The 12,118-nt window shown below is 34.5% G+C and overlaps 1 protein-coding gene across 1 annotated transcript in view; it reads left to right on the top strand.

Annotated features, from left to right (window-relative positions):
• The window catches only part of LOC124375216 (flocculation protein FLO11), a 252,954-nt gene that overhangs the window by 78,268 nt on the left and 162,568 nt on the right, over window positions 1-12,118 (top strand). The gene's annotated exons all lie outside the window — the stretch shown is intronic.

Genomic DNA, 12,118 nt, shown 5'->3' with positions numbered 1-12,118 from the left:
CTACATCAGTAACATACCACGTCCGTATTTACCAGTGACACTGAATACTACATCAGTAACATACCACGTCCGTATTTTACCAGTGACACTGAATACTACATCAATACCATACCACGTCCGTACCTTAGAGTGACTTTGGATACCACATCAGTAACATACCACGTCCGTACCTACCAGTGACACTGAATACTACGTCAGTAACATACCACGTCCGTACCTACCAGTGACACTGAATACTACATCAGTAACATACCACGTCCGTATACCAGTGACACTGAATACTACATTAGTAACATACCACGTCCGTATTTACCAGTGACACTGAATACTACGTCAGTAAACATACCACGTCCGTATTTACCAGTGACACTGAATACTACATCAGTAACATACCACGTCCGTATTTTACCAGTGACACTGAATACTACATCAGTAACATACCACGTCCGTATTTACCAGTGACACTGAATACTACATCAGTAACATACCACGTCCGTATTTACCAGTGACACTGAATACTACATCAGTAACATACCACGTCCGTATTTACCAGTGACACTGAATACTACATCAGTAACATACCACGTCCGTATTTACCAGTGACACTGAATACTACATCAGTAACATACCACGTCCGTATTTACCAGTGACACTGAATACTACATCAGTAACATACCACGTCCGTATTTACCAGTGACACTGAATACTACATCAGTAACATACCACGTCCGTACCTTACCAGTGACACTGAATACTACATCAGTAACATACCACGTCCGTATTTACCAGTGACACTGAATACTACATCAGTAACATACCACGTCCGTATTTACCAGTGACACTGAATACTACATCAGTAACATACCACGTCCGTATTTACCAGTGACACTGAATACTACATCAGTAACATACCACGTCTGTACTTACCAGTGACACTGAATACTACATCAGTAACATACCACGTCCGTATTTACCAGTGACACTGAATACTACATCAGTAACATACCACGTCCGTATTTACCAGTGACACTGAATACTACATCAGTAACATACCACGTCCGTATTTACCAGTGACACTGAATACTACATCAGTAACATACCAGTCAGTATACTTACATCAGTCCACGTCATATTTACCAGTGACACTGAATACTACATCAGTAACATACCACGTCCGTATTTACCAGTGAAACTGAATACTACATCAGTAACATACCATGTCTGTACTTACCAGTGACACTGAATACTACATCAGTAACATACCACGTCCGTACCTTAGAGTGACTGAATACCACATCAGTAACATACCATGTACGTACCACAATTCACAATACACCAGTGACACTGAATCACTAGGAAAAAAACAATATGGGCAAATGTTTTTTGTATATTTACATTGTAGGTCTGTAGGTAGTTGGCAATACTTAAGTAAGACTTACTAATCATGATTCTTAACCATTTGATATAATAAAGACTTTAAATTAAAAAGAATCTTTTCTAACATTCACTAGGCAATTTTAAATTTATTTCAAGTTATTATTTGTCCTTATTTCCAATATGGGATACGTGAACGTTTGGAGCAAACCTGGAGGATTAAATTTCATCTCTTTGTTATTTGCAATACATAGGAAATATCTTTACTTGTCTCATAAAACTGAGAATTTTCAATATCTACCTCCGTTTATAAAAATAATAGTACAAATGACTTTGGAAAATGAAGTTAATGTGTTCGATAACTTGAGAACAAGACGACTATTGCCAGTTTTCAATTTGAGTCATATCCTTACTTTACAATTCGGGAACAATGTTCATTTATTAAGAAGTTTAAGGTTGAGGGGTTCCTATGTTTGAACTTGGTATAATCTAGGATTTATTTCTACAGCTGAAGAAATATGACGACCATCACCTTTTTCAGAAGAGAGGGTGGTTAGACGTACTAGACAATGTCATTGAGATACTTTTGTTTATTGCGGACTCTATAGTATTATCGACCAAGGACGCAAGGGTCAGGAAATGGTTCTCTCGTGACCTCCGCTATATTAAAGCAGAATGGTCTTAGCCCACCTTGCATTATAATTCCTCTCATATGTCAGCATTCCTCATTCGTGTGATAAAGCAATTGAAATAAAAGGCATGTCAATATCATCAATAATTCAATGAACTACCGCTTAACTATACCTATCTAAAATACCATTTTCCTTGTCAGTAAAACAACAATTACTGAATAGCCTAAATGAAAAATGTAGCATTTCCCTTTTTTAAAAATTATCTTTATTTTGATGCGATTCTATTCAAACAATTGAAATGTAAGTTGATTTCAAAAGAAAATACGCTGTCCAATGGGTATTTGGAAATAGTCCCCCGAACAAAACCCCGTATGTGCAGCTCCTGTATTTTATAAATAGATTGCTGAAGAATAAGGAACAAGAGAATGAGACGAAAGACGGACACGGGAATTACGTTACCTTCACAGATCTGCTGGGATGAGTTGTAGATGACATTTGTCAGGTTGAAAATAAATCGCAGGGTGATGAGAAATGTGTTGAGGAGCTTATATATCGTCTATAACGCTGTCAACGTCACTGGTGACGTCACCACTATGCAATATCAGCAAGGACACTAATTTTAATATCAGAGTTTTCTGTGTTCATCCTTGTATTTTCGATACAGTTATTATTATTAAAATCTATTTTTATGCCAAGCCTTTAATCAAAGGCAAGTGCATGCTGGTGGGTTTAAGTATTAATATATTCATTATTATTAAACACTTTCATTTTTATCTTATTTACTATTACCTTAAAATTATTAGCATTGGGAAAAAAGATTCTCATAACAGATTTTCTCGTATATAAATAAGCTTTTAAAGAAAAAGTAAAATAGGAGACCTCCTATGGCTACAACTTTATTGTGAATTAGAAATGTGTATTACTTTCCTCCAACAAAAGAACACTTAGAAGAGTATGTTGTTGTATAAACCTTTCCCTAGTTGCTTATGCAGTCAGTTCTTGCCCTTAAATTTGTCTTTTGTTTGATTAGGTCCATAATTGGGTATTCGAATCTCTGAACAGGTTGTTAGACCTCCCTTTGAACGAAAAGTTCTCATTTGGAATTATCATGTGGAATTTAAGCCCCCTTTAGCCAGGATACTCCCTTGGGCTAGAAGACCTTCTTGAGCACGAAAACCTTCTTAGTTTCGAAGGCCATCTTAAAGTTGTGGCTGTGGGGCATTGTACTTCGATCTGGATTGGTACTGTTCCTTCTTAGCTTTTATTCAATTTCATAGGTTTATAATCACAGATTATTAATCAATGGTTACCACGATAAGCTCAGAATGTATCTAATAAAACATACAAAATCATTTTTTACAAAATCATCACATGTAAAATGAAAACTGTCGAAATGTTTATTTACAAAAACAACTGTTTTGGAAGACCCAGTGAAACGGCAAAGGAATTCTCCAAACGGCAGAATGCAATAAAAATATAACGTAGTGCACCACGTGACTGTACTTGACATGTAATTGGATGTGTCGCGTGGTTATAGAAGTGGAGTGGTGCGGGGTAGGGGGGATGCGAGGGTAGACCTGTTGGCGTCATATTCATCTACGCACATCCATGTTGAGGTCTGAGGGGTGGGTGGTGATTATAACATAGTTTAATGTTGACGATATTCAAATATGTGAGCACTGAAATAATACATATACTTACAGGTAATAAAACACGAGGAGTATAGTGTAATTTATGTAACGTAACATTTCCTCCTTTGAAGGTTGTGCACACTTTTGATTACTGGATTATTCACTATTGTAACCGTATTTAAAGTCTAGAGCTATGTTTAAAGTCTGAAAAATGTCCACCTACGACATATAATAAATTTGAAAATGGAATCTTTGGTAATCTTATATAATATAATCTATATATATAAAAATGAAACTTTTCGTGTGTAACAGCATCACTCACAAACGGCTGGACGGATTCGCCTAATTTTTTTTTTTTAATTTGTTCGTCTTGATCTGTAGAAGGTTATAGGATACTTTTTATCCCTTTCCCGATTCAGGATTCCGCCCCACTGGTTACAGAAATACCCGTAAGAAATGCATTGCAGCAAACATATGTTATTAAGTGAAAGAGTCTTTTCAAATTTTTAATCAGCTGTTCTTTGTAAACATATATAATGCGACAAAAAATATATTTATATATAAATTTCTTTACACTTATAGTTTTAAAGCATAGAGTAAGCTTAAGAGAAACGACAAATTTTGTTTAAACTGTTTCTGCAATCATAATATATAAAAATGAATGTTTGTGTGTTTGTCCTTTATAGACTCAGAAACTATTGGACCGATCACTATGAAAATTTGTATTTTTCTATGTAGAAGGTTTATACGCAATGCCCATTGATGTAACTAACCACCAGGCTGTACTGCAAGATATAAAAGTTATCAAAGCGCCTGCACATTATAAACTGCAATTACAACACAGTAGTTACGTATATTAAAATATCCAAACACTATTTGAAGGCAAAGAAATATACGGGCAAAGCTTAAGAGACGCGTGCGAAGCCGCGGGAAACAGCTAGTAATCTATAATAACAATAAATAATCGTATATAATATTTATATTTCTCCTCAAGGATGTCTGTGAGGCCCACCATCTTAGATGAATATTTTACTTCCGAGCAATCTTCCAAATTTGGATAAATCTATTTTTGGATCCGATAGAGAGGTCCAGTTCAATAGTGTTGACAGTAGAGCAGTCATCCGTGAGATAATTTATTGCCTCAGCCATCCGAATCAAATAATGATTGGATGAACGGTAAGGAATTGGAAATAATAGCCGTAGAAATTTACATTGTGGATTAGTTTTGAAAAATCAATTCATCGGTTGGATGAACAGGTTGTCGCACGTTCTAAAGCGTCGGAACTAAAAATATAACTAGAGAACCTCAAATCATTTTTGAAACCGACAAGCTTTTAGTGTTTTACTAAATCTTCTCCTTATTCTGGTTGATGAGGCACCCGATCAGTTATGAGGACAAAATACAGGAAAACGAAAGATAGTCAATCCTACATAAAACAGGACCAACAACTGCAAAGGATCAAGACTCTGAAATACTTATATCTGTAATGGTGTAGAATTGTGTTAGCAAGTGTAGTTTGATAGTTAAAATAAATAATTAATATTAATATCTAAATTTATTTTAAACTCATTTACTACACAAATATTAAAAAATACCATATGATTACAGTTTAATTTATACTTTATTTAAAACTTATTAAATTTTGTAATATCTTGTTTCAGGTAATTTAAAGAAAAAGAGCTTTGAGTCCATTTGTGAGTATAATATTATATGTCAAATAAAGAGATCTTACATGTGTTTTTGATGACTGTTATACGAGAGTGTTCACAACAAAATGTATATCTTATTGTGATGTATATGTACATAAATGTAGAATATGTACATTATTCTAAGCATGTAAACAGGTATCCGCGGACTTTCCGTTCCAGATTCGAACGCGTCGATGTATACTGTAGGCTACACTTTAGTGATAGGTGCTCTTTTACTCGTACACGCGTCGTATTGTATAAAAAAACAGAAAATAGTTTTGAAAATCTTTGCTTGCTTTTAGAAACTGAAAAAAATAAAATGTTATAGAACTTGATTTGAAGAAGTAGTATACAGTATTTTTAAAATTGATACTAATTTAGTTTTACTAATTTAGTTCTATGAGTGCAAGAAAGCAGAGTGAATATTTCGAAATTCCTGCTATTTGGAGAAACTACGCAGATTTACAATTTGCAATGAAATTTCACCTCAGCTGATGTGCGGAGATTTTTAATTACAGGTTTCTGCTGTGTAATTTTGGAACATTTGCTGCAATATACAACCGCAACGTAATCATTGTATGCGGGCGGGCAGACAGACAGACAACGCTACATACTCGCTTACCGGATGGTGATGAGGGAACACGGAATGTCGGATGTTAGGAAGTGTAAGACAGTGTATTAGGTCCGGCGTAAAATACTTCCGGCGACAGCCTTATGCAATATCCGACAATCACGGTGACACCAGACCAGACTGTCCGGTGGTGTGTTGGAGTTTGTAATCTCTATGTTTTTCCTGTAATAAAAGCACTGGAACACTTGCAGGAACCACAAGATTTCACGTTTCGTAAGAAATAGTTTTTGTTTTAAAGGAGTGTCTTTCATCGTTAAAATATATACGTTCTAAAATATTTTTATGGAAAACTTACATTTTAGGTATGCAATTGAATTAAATATCCACATTTTCTATAGATATTTCAAAGTTAATTAGTACTTCGTATAATGTATAATTTATATACAATACTGTATATATGTGGGCCGCTATTCAGAACTCGTAAAAATTACAATTCAACTTGTCAGCAATGATAGAGAGGACAAAAGCTAAAGTCCTTTCTTGGCGTAATAGCTGAGCCACTAGACCAGGTTGGACTGAACAAAAGTAATATGCTCACAAAGTAGAACAGCTTAGGGGAACTCAAAGTGGAGAGTTCCTATAGAGGGGAATAGCACGATAAGGCACGGTGACGCCACTGCGCCCCACAGCGGTGAATCATTCAGTTAATGTGTCGTATAACCGCTATAAGTCTGGAGATAGCGTCAGGCTGCTGGCCTTGGCCAAGGTCCCCAGAAACCGTCATATCCTGTCGTCATCGTTATCCCAAAACGCTAAATGTTATTTTTGAAGCAATCACAAGTTTTCATCCATTCCATGAATTATCACATAAATATGTGATTCTATAATATTGTTTTTATGGGCAATTCTTTATGAAATAAAAAAATGTCTTTATTAAAGAGGCGGAGTTAGGGCCATCAAGCCCTCTCTACCACTCAACCTTACTTTACTACGCAATTCTTCGATCATATGTGTTTTATTATGTCGTAAATCATATTTAAATACCGTCGAAAATTTGTTTTCAGCAAGGGATTAAAAACTACATTTCGGTTCTATTTCTGATCGATGTGTCTCAAATCACTTATTTAGACTAATCGCGTAATATAGTTTTTCAACAGCATATTCTGTAGAAAATATTGGTTAAGTATAAGGAAAATGTCCGTTGCGTCTATTAATCATCGTACGGCTGAAAATACGAAAAGTACACAGGTACATGATTTTTTTATTCAAACAAACATGGATAAATTACCATTGTAACCATTCATTTGATTACTGTATATGTATTTATTGAATTCCGCGTTTCCCTGTCGATTTTTATTCTGAAACCACGAACTATTTTACCTTTGAATATTATGAGTTAATATTCTTTTTACGTTTATCGCTCTTTCGAAACGTTTACATTTATATTACATCCAGTGAAGAATTCTCATAGCGCCAGTGAATCAAGTGTACATAACGTAAACGAAAAATAAACATTATTTTAACAGAATTGAGATCAATAAAAAGATTTAATATCTCTTACATCTATAAGACCTAATTAAAGTAGGGGTTCAGGTGAATAATGATTCTTTGAGGTGCATGCATCGCTGGGAAATAAAAACAACAGAACCGTCTAGCAGAAAAACAGAATAAATTATGCTGAGGACCAATACATGTCTTACATTACTCATTTCGTAGTATTTTCAACACACATTGGGAAACATTGATTCATCAAGGCGTCAATACTTCGTTCTAACCTTTGCAGCCAGACAGAATTGAATAATCGACATTATAATGTAAAATATTAATCGTTAGTTGTAAAAATACCGTTTACTGAAGATAATAATCTTAGGATGTTAGTGTATCATACAGTTATTGTTAATTAAGACAAAGGAGATTACACATTTGCCCACTTACACAGCTTAATCAACACATTCACTGTGGTACAGTTAAATGCCAATTTCATACACATCCATGATAGTAGCTAGAAGTTACATAGAGCAGTCCATGTGTTATGCTTCAATGTCGTCCTGCTAAAGTGCCTATCTGCAGCTTAACAGTTTCCTAATGCACTGTTTATTAAAGAGAATAACTTTATTTGTCAGTATTTGATAATGCAATTACTAAACTTTTTAGTACAATTCATAATATCGGAATTGTACAAAAGGAAGTCAATTAAAAATCACTGTAAGGAATTTATTATTAATTTCTTGATAATGTAGTTATGATTTTAAAATGTACAGTCAAACTGATAGTAAATGAATGAGTCATCTTTCGTTTTGTTTAGGTGGGGTTTCCAACTACCGATTTTAATTTCCGTATGTTATTATTGAAAAATTTCGGATTGAATGGAAACCCCTTTACTTGCATTCCCCTTGTTTTTTTACAAATTCTTTACCTCATAAAACAAATTTTCAACCAATTTGCTTAAATTAAACTGTGTTTAATATGATATAAAACACATGAGTAATTCATGGAAATTTGGCTCTGTTATGTATTTCTACGCTTCTCAAAGTTTAGTATTAGCCTCATTCTGTGTTGTGCTAACGAGAAAACATATTATCTAACGTTAACGTTTTTGCTGCTCTGAAACGATCTTGTAGAATAGTATTAGGATAGCTGTTAGATCTTATCATTTGGCATTTTGGCAGATTCCCAATCTTCATTTCAAGATAACACGACCGTTTCACAAGTCCGGTAGTAAGAATAAAAAGTGTGTGTGTGTGACTGAATAAATTAATAGATACTTAGTTTTTTTTACATTTATATATTTTTATTCGTATTTAAATAAAAATACCAATTTTGAGTATTACGGGAACGTGAGTACAGTGTTAAATGTAGGGATAAACAGCTGAGTAAATAGACAGTAATACAATATATGCAGTGCATAATATATTTCGCCTTTAATATTAATTCATAATTTTACATATACATACAAGTCTGCGCATGTCAACGAATATTATATAAGAAATTCTTTACCCACCTCACACTCATACATTCTCTCGTGGTATAATCCTCGATTATATAAGAAGATAACAGAATTGGATAAGTAGATTTGTTTGACAATTAAATATTGAAGTTAAGCTATGCCAGGCATGCAACTCTTGGCTTAAAATAAATTGGGTGTAAACAAAATAATCGGTGTGGCCAAGGACTGGGCTAATTAACAAAATTGTTACCGAAACTAATCAATTATTAAAATTTCCTACGTGCCTATACTTCTAATTAGACTAATGAACTAATTACATTACAGCCCAGGAGCCCAGATCCATTGTGCGTTGTATAATCACAAGACCCAGTTTATCGCGAACTAGATAGAGGAAATGTCCCTAAGAAAGACGTTTCCATCAGCCGCGCTAGTTTTGATGAATTAAACATATGAAACGAAATAGTTTTCTTGGAACATATTTGTTTAGCTTGACACTTATACCTATCCGTCGTCACACACCAGCCGACTAGATTATTTGTTTGAAAATGGTGATTTTCAGGCTATTTATCGCGTTGGCTGACGGTGACTTATGTGTTTACCTATTGTGAGTATTACTCATTGTGTCCGACAAATGATTTTAAGTGTGCTAAGCTAAAAGACATGATCAGTTAAAAAATGGGTTTTCTATATTTTTTGAAAATTTTCGATATCATTCCAATGGATTTCAATCCCAACCAAAACTAGGCTGAAGATTAATATCTTCCTTAGTGGAAATTCCTCATTGCCTTCACGAACAACCAGGTTTTGTGCTTATACAATGTAAATTAGCTCTCGTGTCCTGGACAATTATCCTAAGTAGGCTCTCTCATACAGGTATCCCTTAACAACCAGACCTACATTTTTGCTGACTTTGAACCTTTAATATGTTGTAAAAATGGAAATTCCAGTAGAACATCGAGTCCAACTGCGAAATTTGTGATTACAATTTGAAAGAATAAAATATAGTCTAAATAGTAGTAACAAATATTTTTAGCCTGGAACACCATTAATGAGATCACTTCCACACTATCTGTTCTAAGTTCCATCAATAGTCTCTTGCATTTTCGCTTTTAGAGAATAGTTTACGTTCAAAAGAAAAATGAAACATTAAAAGTTATCACCCCTTTCAATGTCAAACGTTAGACGATGGGCAAGAGAAGCATGGCCTGACCCCTGACATCGGTCCCATTAAAGTCTAAAGAATTAGTTATAAATTATCTCCATCGGTTGTTGCCACTATCGGATTGGGTAAAATTATAATTTAGAGCTTCAGAATGGAGTTGGCTGTTGAGCGTGTGTGCTGCTGCCAAGAGATTAAAGGTGTCGTCAGACCTGGAGGAGTTGTGATTCACCCGGGTGTGGGCGCCGCGCTGGACGGGGCAGTTGTGTCCGCCACTCATGCGGATACTGGTACTGGTTCTCGTAGTCGAACCATGTATCATACACAGGTGCCGATTACGTATCAGTGGACATAGTCAGCTGCCCCGGACTGAACTATGAGAACAACGCGACGCAATGCACCTATGATCAATAACACATTCCAACTGAGTTACACCTATTTTAAAAAATTTCATCATACGCTGTCATAATGGCGCAAATCGGGTAATAAAGGCTTACCTGCAATAGAATTATTGGCAAAAATTGTAAAGATGTGTGTTCGGCTACTAACATGGGTTATGGCAATCTTGTGCGCGTCCCAAAGCTCTAAATGTGGTTCATAAATTGCAAAAAAGGGATGAATTTTAGAAGTTCAAACATAAGGTTGTATTGGCCAGTACAAAGAGATTTAAGTGAAGACTTTTGTGTATTAAAAAAAACCTTTTGGAGACCAGACGTTGGACACTCAGCAACCACTGCTAAAGCCAACTTTTTGTCTAAAAATTGCGACTTTCAGCACTTATTTCATTGCACGACACTGGTATTTCTATTATTTAAATGTCTGACAGTTGTTTTTAAGTTTGTAAAGCTAAAAGGATTTACCTATGACAAATTATCATTTAACCTTTTCGATACCTCCTCATTTCGACCCCTATAAAAGCACGGCTGATGACCAATTTCTTCCTTACGGAAAAAGCCCCCATGTCATTTCACGAAAAATACATTGTGTGCATTTACAATGCCAATTGTTTTCGGCTTCCCGACTATTTCCAAATTTAATCCCGATTCTGACAGTTAGAGACCTCGTATTTGTAATATCCTAATAATATTGCAAATGCAAAATTGCCTTTGTTTGTTTGTTTTGCTTTCACACGTAAACTATACAACTGAATATACTGACATTTTACATGGACATTCTTACGGTCCCTGGGATGAATATAGGCCGATTGTTATTTCAAAAATCACACCAGACTATTTCCCATTAATCTGTTAACGAAAAATCACATCGTAGCCTCTAAAGTTGCGAAATTGAAAGTCTGTTAAATGTGATTAACTGTTCTGTGTAAGCATTGTTTTAAGGCAGCACAACCAGATATGTTTAATTAATTTAACCTTTATTTTCAATTTGTTTACATTTATAGTGTGAAAGCAGGGAGTAAGCTTGGTACTAACATTTCTTATTTCAATCTTTTCTGCACCAGCTGTTGAGCACATAATTATAAAATATCCAGATAAAACAATTAATTAAACGTATTAGTAAATATACACTTTTAACTGTAAATTTTAGAAAATATTAAGTATTATATATGAAAGACAAAGTTACTATATAATAGGACTATAAAAATAAAGACTGTTAGAACCCCATCTTTGCTGTCTTATTATTGAAGTAGGTTTCTCAGATCTGTGAATATACGTACATATACGAGTATATTTTATTTATCGAGAAAGAAGACAAATTTAACTATGGAACAAAAAAATATTAAGACCGAATTAAATTAAAATGGTCATAAATATATGAGCACTTTTTAATAGGTTTTCATGATTGTGGCAACTAGGCAAACTCAACGTATAATATAATTCACTAGAAACAGAAATTCTCATACACGTGCAAAGCCTACGAAGTTTCATGTGAAGCCGCGTGTAGCTATTGGTAGAAACATAATTTGATAACAAGTATACATCAAGTTTTGGCGACCAATTATCTTTTAATGGATACATTGAAAGTACTCACTAGAATAAAATAATATTTAGAATAGTGAAAAGTAATATATTATAATTTATACTTATCAATATCTAGATTTCCTTGCGAAATTTTATTTAAAATATATTGTAAAATGTCTCTGTTTAAACTAGTGCG

This window comes from Homalodisca vitripennis, chromosome 1 (assembly GCF_021130785.1).
Source record: "Homalodisca vitripennis isolate AUS2020 chromosome 1, UT_GWSS_2.1, whole genome shotgun sequence".
Classification (NCBI taxonomy): domain Eukaryota; kingdom Metazoa; phylum Arthropoda; class Insecta; order Hemiptera; family Cicadellidae; genus Homalodisca; species Homalodisca vitripennis.
Note: the sequence above shows the minus strand (reverse complement) of the source record. Positions and strands in the feature narration are given on the sequence as shown.